The sequence below is a fragment of the Macaca fascicularis genome, chromosome 10, assembly GCF_037993035.2.
Source record: "Macaca fascicularis isolate 582-1 chromosome 10, T2T-MFA8v1.1".
Taxonomy (NCBI): Eukaryota; Metazoa; Chordata; class Mammalia; order Primates; family Cercopithecidae; genus Macaca; species Macaca fascicularis.
In genome coordinates this window covers 78247440-78271508 of record NC_088384.1, presented here as the reverse complement: position 1 = coordinate 78271508, position 24069 = coordinate 78247440, and the positions used below count along the sequence as shown (strand labels likewise).

The window sequence follows — 24069 nt, the reverse complement described above, 5'->3', positions numbered from 1 at the left end:
TTCATGGAGATGACACTGAAATAGGCAAAAGAAAAATGCATGCAAAGCCATCAACCAGATGAAACTAGAGTCATACTTCCTTGGCAAAACATCAGTGCAGTACTAAAAAATAGTGAGGAATAGTGGGCAATAGATGCTGTCTGTCCAGATGCCATTTCCAGGGTTCTAGATCTGTATTTTGGGGCTGGGAGCAACGGGCCACTTTAAAGAGGCATCACAGAAGCTATTGATGTTTCAAATAGGATTAAAACAAAACCAAATCGGCCGGGCGCGGTGGCTCAAGCCTGTAATCCCAGCACTTTGGGAGGCCGAGACGGGCGGATCACGAGGTCAGGAGATCGAGACCATCCTGGCTAATATGGTGAAACCCCGTCTCTACTAAAAATACAAAAAACTAGCCGGGCGAGGTGGTGGGCGCCTGTAGTCCCAGCTACTCGGGAGGCTGAGGCAGGAGAATGGCGTAAACTCGGGAGGCGGAGCTTGCAGTGAGCTGAGATCCGGCCACTGCACTCCAGCCTGGGCGACAAAGCGAGACTCCGTCTCAAAAAACAAACAAACAAACAAACAAACAAAAACCAAATCAAACATTCCCCAAATGCTATAGGCAGTTTCAAAAAAATGATTTGCCTTGAGATTTTCAGTAGTCTACATGGAAATTCTTAGAACTATTTTTCATTCTCTTTTTTAAAAAATAATGAATTTATTTATTTCTTCAAGGTGTCAGAGATTTAATCCAAGCTGTAATTAGTAGTTCACCTCTCTAAGTACATTTTACAACTAGATCCTAGATGTTTTCATTTGCATAATTCTTGAATGTCATTTGTGTTAATATATTTTGTACAGTCTTTCTGTTATCGAAAGCTTTTCGTATATTTCATCTCGTTTGAAAGAATACATTCAGATTCAAAAGGTAATTTTAGAAGTGTCTCTTTTAATCATAATAAATTTGAAACATTTCTTCATTTATTCTCTAGGTTTAGTATTTATCATTTTTATATCTGTGTGTCTATGCGTCAATTATACATTTTATTTATATTTTATACCTATATTTAAACTGTATATACTGTTTTATATTTACACTTAATTTTATATTTATATTTGACCTCCTATACCAGCCGTTCCCAACCTTTTTAGCACCAGGGACCAGTTTCGTGGAAGACATTTTTCATGGAAGGTGGTTGGGGGGATGGTTTTGGGATGAAACTGTTCATCTCAGTTCATCAGGCATTAGTTAGACTCTCATAAGGAGCATGCAACCTAAATCCGTTGCATGCACAGTTCACAACAGGGTTTGCACTCCTGTGAGAATCTAATGCCACAGCTGATCTGACAGGAGGTGGAGCTCAGGAGGTTAATGATCACTGACTTAAACTCCTACTGGGCAGCCCACTTCCTAACAGGCCACAGACCAGAGGGTCTGCAGGCCCATCTTATACTGTTTACTATATTGGTAAACAGTACATCTAGGAAATGCGTTAACAGACTTTTCAAATAATATATATTAAATGATATAGTTTCTGCCTAAAAACAGGATTAATTGAGATATATTTATATGAGACATAATATGATTTTCAACCCCACTCTGTAAGATTTTTGCTTATCTCAGGATAGACCAAATATTTGAGTACTGTGAAACTTTACAGCCTCTATCAATGCCAAATAGAACCCTCCTATTGCAGTGTAGAATTAAATTTGCATAAGAACGACTAACTTACTTTTTCCTTCAATTCCTTCCTTCCTCTGTTACAGAACAATGCTCTCTTCCCCCAAGATGTCCATGTCCTAATCCTCAGAACCTATAAATAGATTTCCTTACATGGCAACATAGACTTTGCAGACGTGATTAAATTAAGGATTTTGAGATATTGGAGATTATCCTGGATTATGTAGGTGGATTGGATATATTTTTACTTAAAAATAGAAAGGGAAGAAGAAAAGAAAGTCAGAGCGACGGCATGTGGAAAGTGTTTGACCTGCCACCAGCATTGCTGCATTGAAGACAGAGGAAGGGAGCCGTGAGCTAAGGAGTATGGGTGGTTCTACAGGTTGGAAAATGCAAGGGAGCAGATTCTCCTCTAGAGAATCTGGAAGGAAACACAGCTGTGCTGGCACCTTTATTTTATCCAGTGAGACTCATTTTGATCTTCTAACCTACAGAACTGAGACAATGAATGTGTGTTGCTTTGAGCCACTAAGTTTATAAGTAATTTGTTAGAGCAACAATAGAAAACTAACACACTTTCCTTCTTTGTTTTCCTTTTAGCAATTTAATTAAGTACCTATCATACTAGACCTTAGAAATTATAAGAAGACAAATGAGCTGGAAGATAGAAATTATTGCTATGCTTTTCTGATTTTAAAATTTCCTAGTAAAGAATATTTCCTTTCCGTCTTGCAAAGCACACTAAAACAAAAGAAAATGAGAAAAAAACGCAACTACCTGACCCTTAACAAATATGTAAGTAAGGGGAGAAACATTCAATGATGATCAACTAGGAATATAGGCAGATGCTGAAACAAGACACCCCATTGAAGTAGATTTAAGACTGAGACAGTAGGGTACAATTCTCCAAAGCACACAGCCTACTTTTGGGGATATTTTAAACATTTTGAAATGTAATTTACACATGATTGTTTTAAACAACAGAAAGGAACATTATCAGCTGGTAGTGAGAGCTTCCCTAGACCAGATTTTCTACCAAAGAGTCAGGGCTGATGAAGATTTACACAGACATCATTATTTGTAGGAAGCGGTCTCTCAATGCAGCAGAGTGGAGGAAAGAGACCTTGGTTTGGGAATAGTCCTGAAGCCGCCTTTTTGTGGGCTGGAAAGAGAATTGCAAATCTGTTTCACCAGGAAACTTCGGAGAAGATGACGTGAGATATAACCAGAATACTAGTTAGAATAGGTAGGGGAAAAATGGGAGAGAAAAATAAAATCACAAAAATAAAGACTCCAGTGAGAAGTACAAAGAAAAAAAAGATCTGTGCTGAAAAACACAGTAGCAGACATGGAAGATAGGATTAAGAAAAGTGAGCAAAATATAATGTAAAAGAATGAAGAGTTAAGAAAGATTAGAGAGAAATGATGTATGGAAGACTAACAAAGGCAATCTAAGGCACATATAGTTTATCTCAAAATATGAGAAAATATTATATGAGAAAATGTTAGTCATAACAACTTTGAATCTAAAACTTGAGAAAGCATTCTTTCACTGTTAAATATTACCATTGATGTAAAAATATTATAGTAAAATTATCTTACTTTTAAGATAAAGAATCCTTTGGGAATCTTCGTTTAAAAAATTAATCTTTAAGGGAAAAGCCATCAGACCAGCCTCAGACACCCTCACAGCAACATTATATGCTAGAAGCAATGCCTACAAAGTCCTCAGGGAAAGAAAAGGTAAAACAAAGATTTTACACAAAGTTAAGCAATCATTTAAGTATGCAGTAAACAGATAGACGTCTTGGCATGCAGTCATTAAGGATTATGAATTCCATAATCCTTTAAAAAATTATTAAAGGCCAAATGTCAGCAAACCAAGAGATGACTGGAGAAAATACAGCACATTCACTGTCAATGAAATGATTTAATTTTAAGACTAAGACTAAATCAAATGTCAATCAAACCCAGAAAACATAGGAGTAACATAGTAACATTTAGAAAAGGAAGGAAGAAAAAATGGAAAGCAATGTAAATATACTGTTAACCTTCAGAACCAGATGTCAAAGATATTATAAATCAAATAAAGCAGGTAATAGAAGTAAAGATATATTTAAAGCTTCAAAGATAAACACTGAGACAAGTTATGTGGTAAGCAACTACAGTTTTGGATGATGAAAAAGAGAAAAAGGAGTGAGAGGGGAGTGGGAATATATTACTTTTATTGTTTCTTATAGTAAGGAATAGTCATGAATTGTACAGATGTAATAAATCACGGCACATCCCTACAATGGAATGATATGAAGCTGTTACAAAGATAGAGACTGCTCTACATGCATATATATACTTTACAAAATTTTTAAAAGGAGAATAGTGAATAAGAAGAACAAAGAATGTATGTATATAAGTTTGTATACATACACTGATATAGACTCACAGGCAGGCTAAATAAGGCACAGGAATATAATGCTTTCCTCTTAGGACTTGAACTCTTGGGGAAAGGCAATCTTTTTCTAGTATTTCCCCCCACTCCACCACCCCCCTGTTTTTTTGAGATGGAGCCCAGGCTGAAGTGCAGTGACACAATCTTGGTTTACTGCAAACTCTGCCTCCCAGTTCAAGCAATTCTCCTGCTTCAGCCTCCTGAGTATCTGGAATTACAGATGCCCACCATCACACCTGGCTACTTTTTGTATTTTTAGTAGAGACAGGGTTTCGCCAAGTTGGCCAGGCTGGTCTTAAACCCCTGACCTCAAGTCATCCACCAGCCTCGGCCTCCCAAAGTGCTGGGATTCCAGGTATGAGCCACATTGCCTGACCATAGCCCCTTTTTATTGATATGTAATAGTTGTACATATTTATGGGATACATATGATACTTTGATACATGGATACAATGTGTAATGATTAAAGCAGAGGAATTGGGATATCCATCACCTTAAACATGTATCATTTCTTTGTATTGAGAACATTCCAAATCTTCTAGCCATTCCTAAACATACCCCTTTTTATGCCTTTTGAATTTTGAATTTTGTGCATGTACTACCTATTGTGAAATATGTACTGCGGTTGTTTCGGCAAGGAAAAAGTAAGTTAGAATCCTGATTTTACTTTCCAGAGTTTCACACTCCTTTGAGGTGAGACAGATAACTTAAATATTGAGGCAAATGCTATGAAATAGGACCGTGCCAGGTTCTTTGGGGAAGCCTAACAGGCTTAATTCCTACTGGAGGGGCTAGAGAAGCTGTATTTTGAATGGAAAGAATAATTTAAGAGATATTTATAAAATAGTGTAGATGAATCTACTTAATTACAGACTCAAAATAAAATGTGAGGCCGCTGAAGAAGCCAAATATGGAAACATCATCTTGTACCTCATAAATATATACAACTATTATTTGTCAATGAAAAATAAAACCAAAAAAAAAAAAAAAAAAAAAAGATTCACTGGTTCTGGTTCCAGCCACCTGGTAGATTGCAGGTCTACTTATTTTTAGTTCAGCAAATATTTTTTACCACCTCACTATATTCTAAGCACCATGTTGAACCCTGGAGATTAGAATTTAAATAAGAAGCAGTCCTTCTCTTTAAGGAAGGTGAAATCTAATAATGTCGTGTGGTAGATGGCAGTCGTAACCTCAAGTATTCTCTACTCTCTCGATCTGTATCCTTCGCAGCACCCTCCCACTATGGGCAGGTCACTTTGTCCTATACCTAAACACCGGGCCCAACCCAGTGACTTGCTTTGGGCAACCAGATGTTAGCAGACATGATGCAAGCAGAGGTGTAAAATGGGCTTGGCATTGGCACTTCCTCTCTCTGGTACTTCTGCCATTACCATGAAGTTGAGATGGAATAAAGCCCTTTATGAACCAGCCAAAATGGACACATTCATTTCTGGTTGCATTAATATTATTTTGAAAGGGGAGGAAAAACATAAATATCACACAAATCTTTTGCTGTTAGTTGTTTGTCTGCAAATCTGCTGCATTTAATAGAATACTATATATACAAGGTAAACCTGGTGGGTACATCCACACCATAGAGTGAGACCCTATACCACAATTATGTGCAAAATAAAAAAGTGTACTACGTCTTTGGGGCCGATTCAGCCCAGTGCCAAGCAAAAGGCTTTGCAAGAGGAGCATCTCAGCCAACACTTGTCCCATTGGTTGAGTATCCTTATGCAGTGTACAACCTGACCTACTGTATGTGGTAGTCCTTCCTAAATTTTAGATGGGACTTTCTGGCAACCTCCGCCTCCCTGGTTCAAGTCATTCTCCTGCATCAGCCTCTTGAGTACCTGGGATTAGAGGCATGCACCACCATGCTTGGTTAATTTTATATTTTTAGTACAGATGAGGTTTCACCATGTTGGCCAGGCTGGTCTTGAACTCCTGACCTCAAGTGATCCACCCGCCTCAGTCTTCCAAAGTGCTGGAATTACAGGCATGAGTCATGGCACCCTGCCAGCTCAGTTTAATAGTCTTAATAGTCTAGAAAAGGAACTTCTTCTAGGAAACACCTATGAAATACAAGGAAAAAATTTCCTTTGATCATGAGCTAAAATATAAGCTTCGTAAAATTCTGTAAAAATTCAATTAATCTTGTCTTCCTTCTTCTGGATTTTGTTGAACTGATGTGAGTCCAATTTCTGAAAAGGAAGCTGGAGTCCCATCAGCTAGGTATGCAAACTGACCAAGTCACACAGCCTCTCAGACTTAAAATGTTCATCAACCAGCACTTTGGGAGGCCGAGGTGGGCAGATCATGAGGTCAGGAGATCGAGACAATCCTGGCTAACAAGGTGAAACCCCGAATCTACTAAAAAATACAAAAATACAGGTGGTTGCCTGTAGTCCTAGCTGCTGGGGACAGGAGCGGGGTGGGGGGGAGTCAGGGGGTGGAGGAGGGGATGGGGTGGGCTGAGGCAGAAGAATGGCGTGAACCCGGGAGGTGGAGATTGCAGTGAGGGGAGATCGCACCACTGCACTCCAGCCTGGGTGACAGAGTGAGACCGTCTCAAAAAAAACCAAAAAACAAAACACAGAAACCGTTCATCAGTTAGTTGAAATGATTGGATCACTTGATCCTCTAAGTCACTTCTAGGCGGAAAACTGCAAAAAAATTATTAGTATTGTTTTGGTCAGTATTAATCACAATGGAAAAATTGACTAAAAAATAATGTCAAAAATTTATTTTTGTGTGTGGGTGAAAATTTTGGGCTTCCTGAGGCATAGAGGAATAATCATTTTAACTGAATTGTACTTTTGTTGTGATTCCAACCACATGGAGTCAGTGAAGGAAAGAAAAGAACATTGAGTCTTGTTGAGTGTGCAATTGATATTTATATTGTAAGTTAATGTATTTTTCTAATCTTGTTGCAGCATAACAGAAATGGTACGAGCGAATCATTGTATTTACAAAACTGATTTGTTCACATTTAAAGAATGGAGAGAAACATAAAACCATGCAATTAGGCCAGCAGTTGAGCAGCCTCATTAAGTACTGGGTATATTTTCCATATGCTCTCATTTCATTTTACGTAATCCTGTCATAAACAACAGGTAAGTGGGAACAGTGCACTCATTTGTAAATCATATTCTGTAGGTTAAATACTGATATCAGTTTTGAGGCTTTCTGATTTAAATTTAACAGCACATATTTCTCACATTTCAAAGGAATGATTACTAATGTTTTGGCATCAGAAAAATAATTTGTCAGTTGAATTATTTGGAGTAAACCCTTTTTTATCCAGAAATATGTCATAATTTTATTTGTGTTCTTTTGAATAAAATATTTGGGAATTTACTTTACCATGACACAGAATATTCTTCATTCTCACAGAACAACCCAGTATTGAACACCTAGTATATCACATTGTGCTAGGAATAGAGAATATGGAAAGAAGTAGTATAGTAGTACCAGGATCAGCTTTCTCTTTTCTTTTCTTTTCTTTTCTTCCTTCCTTTCCTTCCTTCCATCCTTCCTTCCTTCCTTCCTTCCTTCCTTCCTTCCTTCCTTCCTTCCTTCCTTCCTTCCTTCCTTCCTTCCTTTCTTTTCTTCTCTTTCTTCTCTTTCTCTTTCTTTCTTTCTTTTTTTTTTGACAGAGTGTTGTTCTGTTGCCAAAGCTGGAGTGCAGTGGCCACTGCAACCTCTGCCTCCCTGGTTCAAGTGATTCTCCTGCCTCAGTTTCCCAAGTAACAGGGATTACAGGTGCGTGCCACCATGCCCAGCAAATTTTGGTATTTTTAGTAGAGATGAGGTTTCACTATGTTGGTCAGGCTGGTCTTAAACTCCTGACCTCAAGTAATTCGCCTGCCTCGGCCTCCCAAAGTGCTGGGATTATAGGCATGAGGCTCCATGCCCGGCCACGACCAGCTTTTGAGAAGCTTCCATGTGTACTTTAAAAAAATCCCATTATGTTTTTTACCATTAAAATAGATTGTATAAATACCTTCTATTTTATTATACAATGATATACTGCACAACAGTACAAAGGAAGAAACTACAGATACAAGCTACAACATGAATGAATCTCACAGATGTAATGATCAGCGAAAGAAACCAGACACAAAAGAGTACATTTTGCATGATTTCATTTATACTAAGTTCACAAATCAGAGAAAGCAAATCTGTGGTGTTTAAACAGTGGTTACCTTTGGTGTGGTGGTGGTGGTGGTGGTGGTGGTGGTGGTGGGGTGTGTGTGTGTGCACGCGCGAAGGATATTGACTGAGAAAGTACATGAAGAAATTTCTGGACTGCTGTAAAGGATTTATATTTTGATCCAAGGTCACATATATGTTTATATAAGTAAAACTCCTCAAGCCCCCACTTAAGATTTGTATACTTTATTGTGTGTGTGTTTGTGTGTATATATATACCTCCATCACCTTCTTCTTCATCATCATCCAGTCTATTTGAACATCTACAGTCTAATCATATCCTAAGCCTAGCTGATATATACAAAATTCTATTCTTAAGCAAGTAGCTTGGAATGGAATTAATCTTTATTGTACTTTTCTATTTTCCCTTTACACTCCAATCAACAATTAATTTAATTGAAAGTTCAGTGTTGTTGTTTTTTTCACCAGACATTACATTGTACATAAACTCAATCCTTAGGCAATTTTCTTCAATATCATTTTCTTTGGTATTCAAAGAAAACCAAAGTTGTTTTAGTTGCTTAGCACACAGGGGAACAAGACACAAAGTTAGGGAAAGGATACCCTGAGGTCCAGACAGCTCATGTCAGTCCTGTCTGTGTGCTGCCCACTTTTCAAAGATATATGTCTCTAATGAAGGTAAACTGGACAAATGGGCCAGTGATGATCTCTGTCTTCCAAAGGACAGCATGCAAAAAGCTAGGTGAAAACTGTAATTAATGTGCCACTTTAATTGAGAACAAGAGATGTACTGCCCTTTCTCTAAAAGAGAAACACCATGGTCTTTTGCTAATACGGTTGAAACTGTTCACCTAAAGGTCCTTATTGTCGCTATTATCCTTTCATATTAAGTAACAATGACAATAAGCAAGACTTTATAAAAATCAAAGTAAAGAACTGGTGGTGTTTGTAGTTTGCTTTGACTTTTCCTGTGGTGAATGTTAATTTGCATAATACAATGTTGCCAGGTAATTGATAACTAGAGTCCACAGCTGAGCACTAAGAGGTGTTCAGGGATCCACATTCTAGAGAAAGTCTTCATAATTGGTCTAGGCATCCTCCTTGCTGCAGAAATAGCTCCATCTTACCTGCCTTCCTGCTGGCCAACCCTTTAGCCTGGCTGAGATGGGCAATTTTCTCTATTTTCTCTGGGCTTCCAGTGGATACTCTAGAAGGCTCTCAGCTTAACTTTCTTACAGATGCCTCACCCAATAAGGTGGCCTACCTGGTATGTGAGACCCAGCACTGAGATGCTCTGGGCTGGACCACTATGAAGAGAACTGTGGAGCTTAGGAAAAAAGGAGAACCTGGGGTGGGAGTTCCAGAAGGACACTCCAAGGACCTCCCTTATTATCTCCATGGCTTTGCGTTGCACACCTGACACAGAGTGTGGCCCTGATTTCCTAGGCAGAAAAGCAGCCACAGTGAACCAAGAGAGGGTCATAATGGCTATAGGTCAAAGGTAGAGACACTGGTCCTTTTCTTCTTCCTTCTTGTTGCCCAACATGCTAGAGGAACTAGGCCTTCAAGGGCAAATGACAGGGTTGGGGAGGGTGGCTGGGGAAGGGCAGTGGGTAGGAAAATGTTTAAAGGCCAGATCCCTTGCCGCTAACCTTCCACTTCAAGAATTAAGGCACCTAGCAGGGCCTGTAATGGAACAGGGAGAAGACAGAAGACTGAATTTAAGTTGAATTTGAAGGTGAAGGTTTAACCTGGTGATATGGCTGGCTGTGTCCCCACCCAAATCTCATCTTGAATTGTAGTTCCCATAATTCCCACATGTTGTGGTAGGGACCCGGTGGGAAGTAACTGAATCGTGGGTATCGATCTTTGCCATACTGTTCTCATGATAGTGAATAAGTCTCATGAAATCTGATGGTTTTATAAGGGGGAGTTGCCCTACACAAGCTCTTGACTGCCACCATCCATGCAAAATGTGACTTTGCTCTTCCTTGCCTTCCTCCATGATTGTGAGGCCTCTGCAGGTATGTGGAATGTGACTTAATTAAACCTCTTTCCTTTATAAATTACCCAGTCTTGGGTATGTCTTTATCAGCAGCATGAAACAGACTAATCCACTTGGTCTGAGTTTTAATACTGAAAAATGATAAACTCTGCCCTAGTGGACCCACTGCTGTATCCTTAGAATAGGCTCATTTTTCTCCTCTCCCTCCTATAGGCATTCTTAATGCACATCTTCCTAAACCATCAATCAAGTCATGTCATGACCCTGTATAACATCTTTCAATGGGTTCATGACACACCTAGACTAAAGTCCAAAGTCGTTTCTATAACCTTACATGGTCTGGCCCCCTGCTGCCTCTGTGACCCCACTTATGCTCACTCCATGTCTTGCTCTGCCACTTTGGCCTCCTTTTGTCCCTTGGACATGCCAAGCACATTCTCATCTGAGAGCTTTTGCTGGTCTTGCTGCTGGAAACACTATTCCCTAGATATTAACATCTCTCATTCAGCTTCTACTTAAATGGCCTTAGAGTGGCCATCTCTGACCCCTATCTAAAATAGCTGCCCCTCTACATCATCTCAGGAAGCCTTCTTTTCACCATGGTTCTTAGCACTACTCAATGTTTTACATATATATATATATATATGGGGGGATATTATATATATTTACGTATATAAGTTATAAAACACTACTTAGCACTACTCAGATATATATATATATATATATATATATATATATATATCTGAGACAGGGTCTTACTCTATTGCCCAGGCTGGAGGGGCCACGACCTTGGCTCACTGCAGCCTCTACTTCCCAGATTCAAGAGGTTCTCCCACCTCAGCCTCCTGAGTAGCTGGACTACAGGCTCACTCCACCATGCCCAGTTAATTTTTGTATTTTTTGGTAGAGTTGGGGTTTTGCCACGTTGGCCAGGCTGGTCTCGAACTCCTGACCTCAAGTGATTTGCCCACCTTGACCTCTCAAAGTGCTGGGATTATAGGCGTGAACCACCACACCAGGCCCAATGTTATATATTTTTAATATGCTGTTGTCTATCTCCTGTGGTAGTATCTAAGTTTCTTAGGGCCAATGATTTTGTCTCTTGCTTACTTTAGTATCCTGGGCAAAGAATAGTGCCTGGCACATAAAAGGTTTCAAAAAATTTGTTCAATGGGTCAGGCACAAACATGTAATCCGAGCTCAATCCATTGGCTCTAACCTGTAATCCAAGCACTTTGGGAGGCTGAGGCAAGAGGATCATGTGAACCGAGGAGTTCACAACCAGCCTGGGCAACATAGTGAGACTCTGTCTTTATAAAAAAATAACATAACAAAATTAGCGAAGTGTGGTGGTGCACACTCATAGTCCAAGCTACTGGGAGCGCTGAGGTAGGAGGATCACTTGAGCCCCTGGGTTTGAGGTTGCAGTGAGACATGATGATGCCACTGCACTCCATCCTGGGCAACACAGCGAAACCCTGTCTCAAAAAAAAAAAAAAGTTGAATGAATGACCATCTAATATGTCATCAAAGGCAGGGTAAGGGAATTTAGAATTTGGATTGAATTTAGGATTAGAGAAAAAAATATTTAATGTTTATACCTAACTGAGTTGAGATTCCTTAATAAACACATTATTAGATTGGAGACTTAACGGTAACAACAAAGATTACTGTGACTTAGTTTACCAATATATAAAATGAAAGATAGGCTTAATCTATATAACTTTGAACTCTAAGGCAGGAGGGCTAGTTTTATGGAATCTGATGTGTGTGGTAGATTTTAAAAACAAAATACTGCTCTATTTCGCGTCTCCTTTTATCAAAATTGAAATTGATTTCTCCATGTTTTGAATCTGGGCATGGCCATGTGGCTTGCTTTGGTCAGTAGCACATTAGCAAGCAGAGGTATAAAATGCTATTTTGAATTGGGGCTTTCCTTCTTTTGCTGCTGGGAACTAGGAATTCACCATACGAAGAAGCCATATGGGAATACCCTGTTATCCTTGCCATCCGGATGAGGCTCCAAGCTCCGCATGTCTGCAGCTGCACGAGTAGGCCCAGGAGAACGACACTGCTCAGCTGATTTTAGCTCCAGTTACTGATTCACAGAACTGTGAGCTAATGAATAATTGTTGCTTTAGGCTACTATGTGTTGGTGTGGTTTGTTACACACCAAAGGCTAACTGATATAATATGTTTGGGTGCATTATCTAATAATATTATGTTCTATTGTTAAAAACTGTCAAGACACACAGATGACAGCTTCAGCTCATCTGTCTGTGAGTGATACCTAGGGAATATAAGAACATACACAGGAAGCCCTGGAGAACTGGGTTTGAGCCTAGTGATACTACTTCTTGACCATGTGATCTGGGGGCAAATTGCTTAACTTTTTTGAACCTTGGTTTTCTTATACATATAAAATAAAGAACAGACCTAAAATACTGCCCTAACCTCTTGCAACTAAAAATCTGATCTAAAGACAGCAACATCAGCATGCTGTGGGAATTTGTTAGAAATGTAAAATATCTGATCCCACCCCAGATCTGCTGAATCAAAATCTGGAGTTTAACAAGATCCCCAGGCAACCTGTATGCCCATTACACACTGCCTTATCATGCTGGAATCACTCAAAATCACCACATCCTTTTTTTTTTTTTTTTTTTTGAGACGGAGTTTTGCTCTTGTTGCCCAGGTTGGAATGCAATGGGGCTATCTCAGCTCACTGCAACCTCCACCTCCCGTGTTCAAGCGATTCTCCTGCCTCAGCCTCCTGAGTAGCTGGGATTATAAGCGCCCACCACCACGACCGGCTAATTTTTTTTTTTTTTTGTATTTTTAGTAGAGACGGGATTTCACCATGTTGGCCAAGCTGGTCTCGAACTCCTGACCTCAGATGATCCACCCGCCTTGACCTCCCAAAGTGCTGGGATTACAGACGTGAGCCACTGTGCCCAGCCAAAATCACCACATCTTTAATATCCCTAACACTGAAGAGCCACCACCCTTTCCCTGGGATCTGTCTTTCCTTTCTAATCTTGCAGGGAAACTTGGTCTGGGATATTTTTCTTGGCTTCTTCACAGGCAGACAGCTTCAGCTGCTGAGGAGCTTTTTTTCCAGGCTCAGCTAAAATTACAGTTTAGTAGTTGAGCTGGGAAGTGGTCAGTGGGGCCTCAGCTCCCCCCTTGCTTAAGGATGCCCAGTTGGTTAAACTTTTGATGATTATTCCCCCCATCTCTTAACCCTGCCAGGAAATGGCCAGGATGTGCCAGGGGAAAGAGCCTTTTGCATCTACAACTGCCCCTGCCCATCACAGCCTGGACGATTGTTTGCACACACATTCCCCCTCCATTTCTTACACTTCTCGCCCTGTCTGGCCCTTTCTTTCTTCCTGGCCAGCCGGACTGGCTCAGGCGGCTGAGCATGCCTAGTGCAGCTGCGAGCATGGCCCCAGTTCCCAATGCGCAGGTGCCACGTCTCCGGGTTTTGGTGGCCGCCGGCCGGGCGGAGGAGGCGGCGGAGTGGCCTGGGGAGGAGAGAGTCCTCCGGAGTCCGGGAGCAGCACGTTGTGAGGGTCCACACAAGGGTGATGCCAGACTGAACACCATTAGGGTCTGGGTGTGAGTGTGACTCGGAGGCACCTGGGGGCCGTTGTAGGGCCGGGAAAAGCCAGGAACTGGCTGGAGCAGCGCCCCAGCATCCCGGGGACCAAAGTCTGGGGGGTTTGCATGTCTGAGGTTGCACTTGTGGGAAGACTTTTTGGAACCACTTAATCTCTGTGGCTCTGTGTAAGACCCGCGAAATAAAAAGAGGTAGTAGTACTTGCTTTGGAAGATTGTTTTAGGGATTAAATGAATAAAAAGCGTTTAGAACACTGCAGGACTCATTGTAAGCGCTGTATGTGTTTATGAAACCGAATATAAACAAATAAGCACGTCCCCCACCCAGCCAACGGCTTTGGGGGCCCCGTTCTGGCCAGTCCTGAGCCCTTCCACACGGCCCAAGGCGGGCTACGGGTCTCCAATCCAAGGAGGGTGCCGCTCTCCTGCCCCTCGCTCCCCGGGTTCTGCGCCCAGCGCCATCCCGTGCGCCCCCGACCCCTGGGCATGGGGCACATGCAACGGGGAGCCGCCAGGGAGACCCCAGAGCAGCGCGCCGCGGGCCGGCTTCCCCGGACGCCCCACCCACCTCCTCTTGGCGCTGCCCACCACCCGCCTCGGCTGCTCGGCCCCCGGCCCGCGAGGCTGCGCCCCCGACCCAGTAGGCGCCCCCTCCTCGCCCCGCGGGCTCGCGGCAACTGGGCGGCCGGCCCGGCCCCTGCCCACCCCCAGCCCAGCCCGGGCGCGCCGCACTGGGCATGCTCCGTAGCCTGGGCAGGTTGGGGCTGCGAGGCGACAGCTCGGGCTCTGGAGCCGGGAGGCGAGAAAGAGGAGGGAGGCTCGGGGGCAGGGGAGGAGGGAGCGGCGGGCCGCGGAGGGGCGGCGGGGCCCGGAGCCGGGGACGCGCAGGGCCCGGCGGTGGGCTGGCGGGTCGGCGCTGTCCCGTGGGCTCGCCGGGGAGCCACAGCGGAGACCCCCGCCCTCAGCTGAGGTAAGGACCGCGCGGTGGGGAGGCGGGAAGGCTGGGAGGCCGAGGATGGGGGGCGGAGGCAGGAGGGAGGGCGGGACTGGGGTGCGCCGGGAGGGGGCTTGGCGGCGGCTCTTTATGGCGGGGAGGGGGTGGTGGCGCCGGGAGCAGTAAGTGAGCTGCACCGCTAACAAGATCTCACACACACAGACACACACACGCACCCGCACACACGCGCGCGCACACACGCGCGTACACACTGGGTCTCCAGGCAGCGGCCGTCACCGCATCCCCGGCAGCAGCTCCAGGCAAAGTGACAGGTAGGAAAAGGCATTTCGGGTCCCGCCCGAGGATGCTCCCGCCCGCCCTGGCCTGCAGGGCTTGTTTGCTTTCCGCGGGTGCGTCCCGGACGCGCGCGCGCGCACCCGGATGCCCAGCGGGGACCCCGTGCAGGTGCCGGTTGCGAGGCGCCCTGTGCGCGCGGGTGGCAGGGGACCCAGACGCCATCCCCCTTCCCCTGTAGTCATCGCCTGCTGGGTTTCCTCAGACTCTCTCCAGACCTTCACCCTCTTCTGGGCTAGAAATAGCTCGGCTCGACGTGTGTATGATTATTTTGGTTGGAAATAGTTGGCACCGTGCAACGCATGTAAATGTGTATGCGTGTGGATCTTCTCGCCTCTTCTGGGGAAATCATAGAAATGATTGACCGTTTCCACTTAAAACAACACTGACAGGCTTAGCACTCATTGGGGGCAGGGTTCGGGCCTCCTAAAAGCCTATTAGTGAAGGAAATCCTTATTTTCAGAATTTTAAAGTTGCTTTTGCTTTAACCGGTTAGACTCTGTATAGTACAATACTTCTGAGTGTAGACTTCGTATTCATGGTACTGAATCGAAGTATGGAAATATGGAATTCTCTAATTTCCAAGTGTGTTTAAGTGCAACTTTATCTAGAATCATAAAACTAGCATTTTCCTAGAGAGAAACACAACTGCCCCACTATAGTTTCCATAAATATGGATATGTCTGAAAGATGACCCTACTCTTCTAACTTTTTTTCCTCTTAACTTCTATAGTGATTCTAGCTATTGTTCTAAAACATGTATTTGAAATTTAATTTTGGCTAGAATATTCAGGAAAGGTCTTTTTTTTTTTCTTTTTACCATATATGTGATATGTAGTGGTCTATATATTTAAGTTATATATATGTGGAGATAGCTGCTTAATAATTCTTTTTGTTTGGCAATAGTGGCATTCAAACATAGGCAGCTATGTATCATTTAAAAATGATATTGAATTTCCCCTTTATAAAGAAATCAGATTTATAATGTAAACATGACCAGGAAAAGCAACTGGTGACTTTACCTGGGGAGGCTCCAAGGAGGTTAAGAAAGTATCTGAACAGTTGTGCTCTTCAGTATAGGAAAATTGTGTGTGTGTAGGTGTGGGGGGGGGGTAAAATTTTAACTTTATTCTTTTATTGTTTTCAAGACTGCTGTTTTCTGAAATGTGTGGTTGAACGGAGACCCTCATATTTTATACTCTTCAAATTTGGGTGGCCTCAGTTATAGAATCATACAGAAGATCAAAAGTCTAGCTCAGCAGGGGCACGAGGTGTAATCCCTCACTATCTGTGTTATGTAATCCAGAATGCTGTTTTTCGTAGGACAGTCTTGCATGATTCTCAGCTGGTGTATTGATCTATTATATCATCTTCCTTTTGAACTGTAGTAGTTTAATAAATGATTGCCATCTTTGGAGATCACCTGTTTTCATAAAAAATCACTTTTTGAAATGACAAAACATTTTTATTGGCACTTTTATGAACATAAGACTTGCTGCCAGACGAGTAACCTTTTGAATGTGACATATTGTAACATAGCTAAAGGTACCATGTATTAGCTTATGGACTACACTTCCTTCCAACTATATTATTACTCAACAATCAGAACTTAGTTTTGATGATATTACTACCCAGCTCTGAATTAATCGCTGCTGAAAATGCTGTTCTACAAGTAACTGTCAAAACAGAATTTCTGACTCCATTTGATCACTGGGTGCACATTTAAATCTGTCGGAATAATTCTACCTTTATTTTGCAAATGCATACCCACGCAGAAAGCTTTGTTCTAAAATACTCTATTGGAAGTTTTATATTTGTATGCCTGAAAATGTGAGTGATGTTAAACCGCTTACATGTCCTGTAATCGTGAGGCAGTGTGTTTTTGCCTTATAAGATAAAGAAATACGGTAGTTACAAAAGTGTTACAGGTTATCAAAAACCTTTTGCAGAAAAAGATTTTAAAAATCTGTATCACCTCTGAAATATTTCAACCACAGCAAAGTCCATTCAGTGCCCATAGCACAGCTAGTTTGCCTTTCCCAAGATTATGCACAACTGACTTTAGATTAATGTATACTGCTGACTTTGGCAACATGGGGCAGTTATATTTGGCAATTTCAATGAACATGGTATTTTCCTAAGATACCACTAACTTGATTTTGGGGTTTGATTTATTAAGAATTGAAATGCTTGCCTGATATTCATCTTTACCCCACCCTCTAAGTAAAATTGAGGTGAAAGTGAGCTTCAGGGCTGCTGTGCTGTTTTCCTTGCGATCACATTAGCATGCTAACTTGTGAAAGGGTGTAACAATATAAATGAAATTAGCTTCTGAGTTTAGTGTCTGAATTTTCATCCCCAGTTTTTTAGATGCAGCTGGCAAACTCAAATAACAGAATTAATGAAAACATTTTGCAGATTATTAAAAAAAATTAGTAATTAGCTGAGTTTGATTTTTTATTTTGAAATCTTGAGAGTAAATTTTATCTTTTTGGATTAGAGCACTTAGGTAATGTAAGAAAGATTTTGGATTTCTCATGTTCTGCACACTTAATAGTGAACTCAGCTATTCTTGGGGAAGTATAAATTTTCTTTGAAACTTAAAATTATTTAGCAGACTGTGACTAAATTATTGTTTGTGATCTCTTATAAAGTAAGGGTGAAACAGCATGTTGATTAGCACCAATGGCCCAGGTCTTTTAATAAACTGTCTTCCACAGTGAGTCCCTGTAAAATCAAGAACTTCTGTATTTGATGTGCAAAATTAGGTCAAGGACTAATGGGGACGTTTTAATGATCACAGTTGGTATTTTATGTCCAGATTGAAGTTTTTAAAATAGTTGCTTTTCACCTCGTAATATATGAATGTGTAGGCCATACTAGTGTCTGTCAAGGGGACTTATCTGCCTATTGGGAAATAAATACAGCTTTTCATCGCTGGTGGGTGGCAGCAGTGACTTACTGTGGTTTTGCTATTGGTTTTCAGATGTTAACTGTGTTTGCAAGGACACTGCTTAATTCTCAGTGCTGTCCATTCCACATTTTCCTATTTCTCTCTCATATTGGGGAAAGAATAACCTTGTGTAGCTCTTTCTTCTATTCCTTAGTATCTGTTTGTTTAATAGTTTTGCTTTTGATAAAGCCTCACCCTTTAAAGTAGAAATACTTTCTCAAATTGTAATATTGTTTATCTAGTTATGCCTTAGAATGATATAAAGGTTTTACATGTTCCTAGGCTGTGATTCTTTAGCTAACCAAATATAAAAATGAGTTTACTTCCTTGCCAGTGGAGGCAGACCTGGGTGATTATGCATTACCGAGTGGATGAGTGTGACGTTTGCATTGTCTTGGTTGGAATTAAGCTTGCTTTGAAAATATCACCCTGGAATAACTTTTATTTGTAAGGCCCACTTCACTTCATTGCAACAACCACTCCCAAACCCCTTTTTCTGGGTGGAAGGGTGGAAAGAATCTGGGTGGAAGCTCACGCCTTTGGATGCTTTTCTATGCTGAAGGCGTTAACCCAAGTTTCTCTAGGAGATGAAAGTAATAATGCTATACCTTTCAAATCTCAGCTAGGAAATCCTCATGTTCCAGGGAATGAATGACCAGCAGAGTCTTTATTTTCCCTGCATGAACTTTGTCTACTTTTCCTTTCCTTTGTTAAATCAAAATAGTTGAAACAGACATAAACCAGAAGGTTTTTCTCTGAACACCTCTCTTACTCACTACTTATGAACCCTTCAATGAGAATGTCACACACCATGTGACCATAAGATAGTGTTATCTTCTCCCCTTTCCTGGGAGTCTCCTTCAAAGTTCACAGGATCTGTTGGTGTGCCTAGGGCTGGGAAATTCCACCTCTAGGTGTGGAAATACCCTTGGGCCAGGCAAATCATTGCTTTAAGATACATTGCCCTTCTTGTCCTCCTGAACAATTAAAGCATGTCTTTGGCTTCCAGACATGAGTGAATTGAAGTAGCCATTTCCTTAGAAACAGGAAGAAAAAAGCAACTTGAAGTAATTAATTGTAAGCAGCTCATCCAGGGAGAAGAGACCACAGACCCCTGATTTTACATTTGACATCTCCCTTTCTTCTCCAGAACAGGAGTTCTTCATTTTAGGGCTAAGGATGCCATTTGGTGGGTTCACGAATGTAGGTGGCAAATGAATTATATCTTTATATTCACTGACTTCCAAGTGACAATTGGGGCAGGTGTTAGAGCTACTACTAGATCTTGGCATTTAGTGGGTTGAAGAGAAACACATGTATTACTTCACATATCCCTTTAAAAAGTTATTTTGATAATTATATTTCAGTGAGATTGATTTCCATTGTACTTTTAAGTATTTAATTTTATATATTTAAACATATTATGCTGGGCCAGGCATGCTGGCTCACATCTCTAATCCTAGCACTTTGGAAGGTAGGTGGATTACTTGGGGCCAGGAGTTTGAGACCAGCCTGGGTAACACAGTCAGATCAATTTATATAAAAAAAAACTGATAAAAAAATTAGCCGAGTGTGGTGCACATGTCTGTAAATCCTAACTACTTGGAAGGCTGAGGCAGGAGGATCGCTTGAGCCCAAGAGTTCAAGGTTATAGTAAGCTGTGATCGCATCAGTGCACTCCAGCCTGGGTGACAGAGTGAGACTCTATTAAAAAGATAATAATAAAATGAAAATATCATGCTGAGAAAGGTCTTTAAGGTTTACCATATTGCAAAGGGCATTCATGACCCACACAAGGTGAAGATGATGTTTCCTCAAGAAATGCTTCCTCCCAGAGGCCCCTGGCTGGGTGGGTCTTTTCACTGTGGGTTTGCGTTGAGCAGTGGTTGCTGAGACCTTCAGGCATTGGAATCAGGCACTGATTTCCTGACAAATGCCCTGTTTTAGCTTGAATGCTGACAGATGCCCTCTTTTAGCTGTGTGACCCTGGGCATCCACTCTGAACCTCAGTTGCCCTATCTGTAAAATGAGGAGAATAACCTTATGGGGCAAAAGTGCTTGGTGCTGCACTGTGAATGATGCAGCATACTGTTACTGCTGCTACTACAGCTGCAAAGGATCCTAGGATCTTTGGGTATGCCCAGGTTTGGGAAATTCCACCTGTAGCTATGGAAACACCGTTGGGCCAGGAAAATCATTCCTTTAAGATACACTGCCTTTCTTACGCTCTTGAACAATTAAAGCATGTTTAACAAGTGCTAGTGCCCCTTCTCCTAATGGTACTACTAGTATTATGGCTCTCATCTTGTTCTCCTTTACAGGGGTAGACGGCATTGACCTTATCCATACAAACAGCCTGAGAAAATTCCTATAAAACTTACAAGGGACACTTACTCTGCCACTCTGCAAGTACAGAAAGTTTCAGTCATCCCACAGGACCACCATGAAGTACCAGATCTTCCTTTGGACTTGCCAAGCCCAGTGACTGCATTTGGACAGAGGGACCTAATATTAACTCAGTCCTAATAGCTTCAAAATTCTGTGACTTTGGTGTTTCGGAATATAATTCAGTGAGCCAGATGCTGTCCCCAGGGTATCTGTCTCCCAGCTAGCCTTTTTTTTTTTTTTTTCTTAAACAAAACAAAACAAAACATATAAGCCATTTAGGCCTGGAGGGAGAAAGACCTCCACTAGAAGAATTAGGGCTCTCTGGTGTTCAGGGGCAGTCATCATAGCTCTTGTTTTTCCATGGAGTTTCTCTGAGAGTTCTCAACTTCTCTGCTTTACATAGTATTATAATAACCACAACAAAATAAAACAACAGACATTTGTTGAGCACTTAAAATGTGCCACTTTATTTAATCCTTCTGACAGCCTTTTTGGGTGTGTCCTAATAGCATCTCCAGTTTATATTTGGGGAAACTGAGGTTAGGAGACGTTAAGTTAATCATCCCAGGATGTTAAAGTTAGAATTGAGACTGAAACTCAGGTAGGCTGACATCAGAACTCCAACTTCTAACCACCATACTGTGTATTACCTGTCATTAAGCTGGTGCATGCTGCAGAAAGACTTGTTACCGTAACAAGTTTTGTGATAATTATTTTAAGTGGCTAGGCTGAGATATGACAAAAGCTTCTGGCAATCCTGCTGTGAATATGGAATTGGAATAAGAAGTTGAGGATAAAACTGTGCATTCTTATCTAATTCTAGGTACTTCTGTTTGTGCAGTTGCATGCCAGAAATCTGTGATAGGGAGAGTACTAAATGCTACTTTGTGGTAGCCTAAACGGCCTTTAGTTTTCTGGAAGGCCGGTTTTTACCTGGTGAAGTTCCTCATGGTTTTAGTGAGGGTGTTGTATACTCTGATTCCTCCAAGGGCCAGGTAAGTGAAAGGCCCAAGTGTGGCTGACCAGGTGTCAGAGACCTTAGGCAGTGGTGAGGCTTGCGCCCATCCGGGGGACCAATTGTGCCCCTTCCCATGGGGCAGCTACCACTCGGGTCTGACAGGTTTCTGCCAGGTGGGCCTAGGGCTCAGGATTATCAGTGCCTCTACATTTTCAAGAGAAGCATGAAATCCAGATTTATTTGGAGTCTTCTCATTTTAAAATGTTTGGAAATAATTAACATGAAAAACAAACCTGTCAGCCCATGGTGTGGTCAAACAAAGCACGTTTGTGGTTGGACCCAGGAGCTCCCATGTTGAGCCTTTTGTTAACTGTAAGGGCTTGGAAACACCGTGTACCAGAAAATGTCAGTAGCTTTTGTTTTGCCCTTTAATTTTTTTGGCTGTAAAATTTCTTGTAAAGGTTGTTATGGTCATTTATTTCCAGTGTACGTAGATTTCAGATTCTGAATTTCTGCTTGTTTGTTCTTTCCCTGTACCCCATTTTTCCAAGCTGTTGGCAAATTACAAAGTTGAGGGGGGAAGGACATGGTTTTTTCTCCTGTTTCATGATGCTCCTTTAAAATAAGAACACCTGGCTGGGTGTGATGGCTCATGCTTGTAATCCCATCACTTTGGGAGGCAGAGGAGGGTAGATCACTTGAAGTCAGGAGTTTGAGACTAGCCTGGCCAACATGGCAAAACCCCGTCTCTACTAAAAATACAAAAATTAGGCGGGTGTGGTGGCAGGCGCCTGTAATCCCGGCTACTCGGGAGGCTGAGGCAGGAGAATTGCTCGAACCTCGGAGGCAGAGGCTGCAGTGAGCCGAGATCACACGACTGCACTTCAGCCTGGGTGACAGAGTGAGACTCTGTCTCAATAAATAAATAAATAAATAAATAAAAAAATAAATAAGAACACCCAAGTGTAGAGAAATAGGATGACTTCATTTATGGAGACACAGAGGTTCTCTTGCCTGCCTCACTGATGTGAGCTCTAAGCAGTCACAAGATGTCCTGGAATATGGAATACAGATCTGTTTCTGCAGGCTAGTGTTTCAAGGTGCAGTCCGCTTAACAGCCCTCATTTTCCTTGTTGCTTTTAAATGAGAGACCACACTGGATCAAATGAAAATGCAGTTCCTTCGGGATGTGTTTCTCTTGTATCTGCCAAGACGCTATTATTGGACAAATCATCAAAGCCCCCTCTGGGATTTCTTATAATTTTTTTGTTTTCATTGTTTTTTTAAAAATGATGTAAGTAATACATTAGTATGTTCCAATTGAAGTGATGATGCAGAAATATGGAAGCAAAATGCAAAGTACCCTTTTCCACGTACACCCATTCCCTGATATAGTCATTGGCAATAGTTTAGATAGCCTCTTTCCCTCCTTTTTTCTGTACATTTACATATGTAAGTATATATACGTGTCATTTTCTTATTATATAAACTGGATCATATTGTATACATTTTTTTCTGTGACTGACTTGCTTTTGTCCACTTAACTGTATATCATGGAGAGCTTTCCATGTCAATATGTTAGTTATCTTGTTCTTTCTAACATTGCATAAAATTTGGTAGTATGGATGTACTGTACTTTATTTAACCATTCTTCTGTTGACACTATTGCACACTGAAAGATTCAAGATCTTTGTTCATAGGTCTTTGTGCACATGTGTGAGAAAATTTTTTTGTAGCTAAATTTCTAGAAATGGAACTATTTGGTCAAAAGCCTATGCACACTTCAAATTTTGACAGAGCACTGATGAATTGCCTTTAAAAAGGTCTCCATGAAATTTGTGGAACCTCTGATGATGCAGCTGAACATAGCCTCTAATTGCATCATGTCCCATATTGTTACCTTGCTTTACTAATTCAGTTAGATTTCACTTGTATATGGCATACCGGGAAGTGATTTTAGAAATAGACTGTGTCCTTAAAATCCCTTGAAAATGCAATTCTTAATCAAAACGAATTGATCAGTTAAGGGGCTAATGTAAAAACTCTTTAAGAAAGACATACCTTGTAAATCAGAGAGTTGAAAATCTGTTTTCTGATCAATCTGGTGAGCTGTGAAACTCTAGACCCTTCCCAGCATGAAAATGTCCATAAGCACCCTTTAATCTGTGGTTAGAGAAGTGAGGTGGTCCACAGCCAACACAGACAGATCAGATGTTAATACTGGCCTGATAAAATTAATTTCATTGCTAAAAAATCCTATCCAGGTGTGTTTGTAGCTTTAGATTTTCAAATAATCATTATTTAAGAATCTCTTTTACTTTTTAGTTAAAAAAGAATGAGAAGATTAGGAGATAATGCTATTTAATAGTTTTATTTAATGGATACCTGAATTTAATGTCCATGACTCTTATTTTTTAATATTTTATTTTATTTTATTTTATTTTATTTTCTCACACATGTGCACAAAGGGTCTTGCTCCATCACTCAGGCTAGAGTGTAGTGGTGCCATCGTGGCTCACTGCAGCCTCAACTTCCTGGGCTCAAGTGATTTTCCTGCCTCAGCCT

The 24069-nt window shown here is 41.4% G+C and overlaps 1 protein-coding gene across 33 annotated transcripts in view; it reads left to right on the top strand.

The window, feature by feature from the left end:
- The first annotated feature begins 14672 nt into the window (after positions 1-14672).
- Positions 14673-24069, top strand: part of PLCB4 (phospholipase C beta 4) — a 409930-nt gene continuing 400533 nt past the window's right edge. For 18 of the 33 annotated variants that reach the window (XM_074004800.1, XM_074004802.1, XM_074004805.1 and 15 more), the window contains exon 1: positions 14673-14887. The gene's annotated coding sequence lies outside the window, so the exon portion shown is untranslated. Of the gene's footprint in view, positions 14888-15026; positions 15184-24069 lie in introns of those variants that run through there. The other 15 variants (XM_074004791.1, XM_074004789.1, XM_074004807.1 and 12 more) reach the window with 1 other exon arrangement.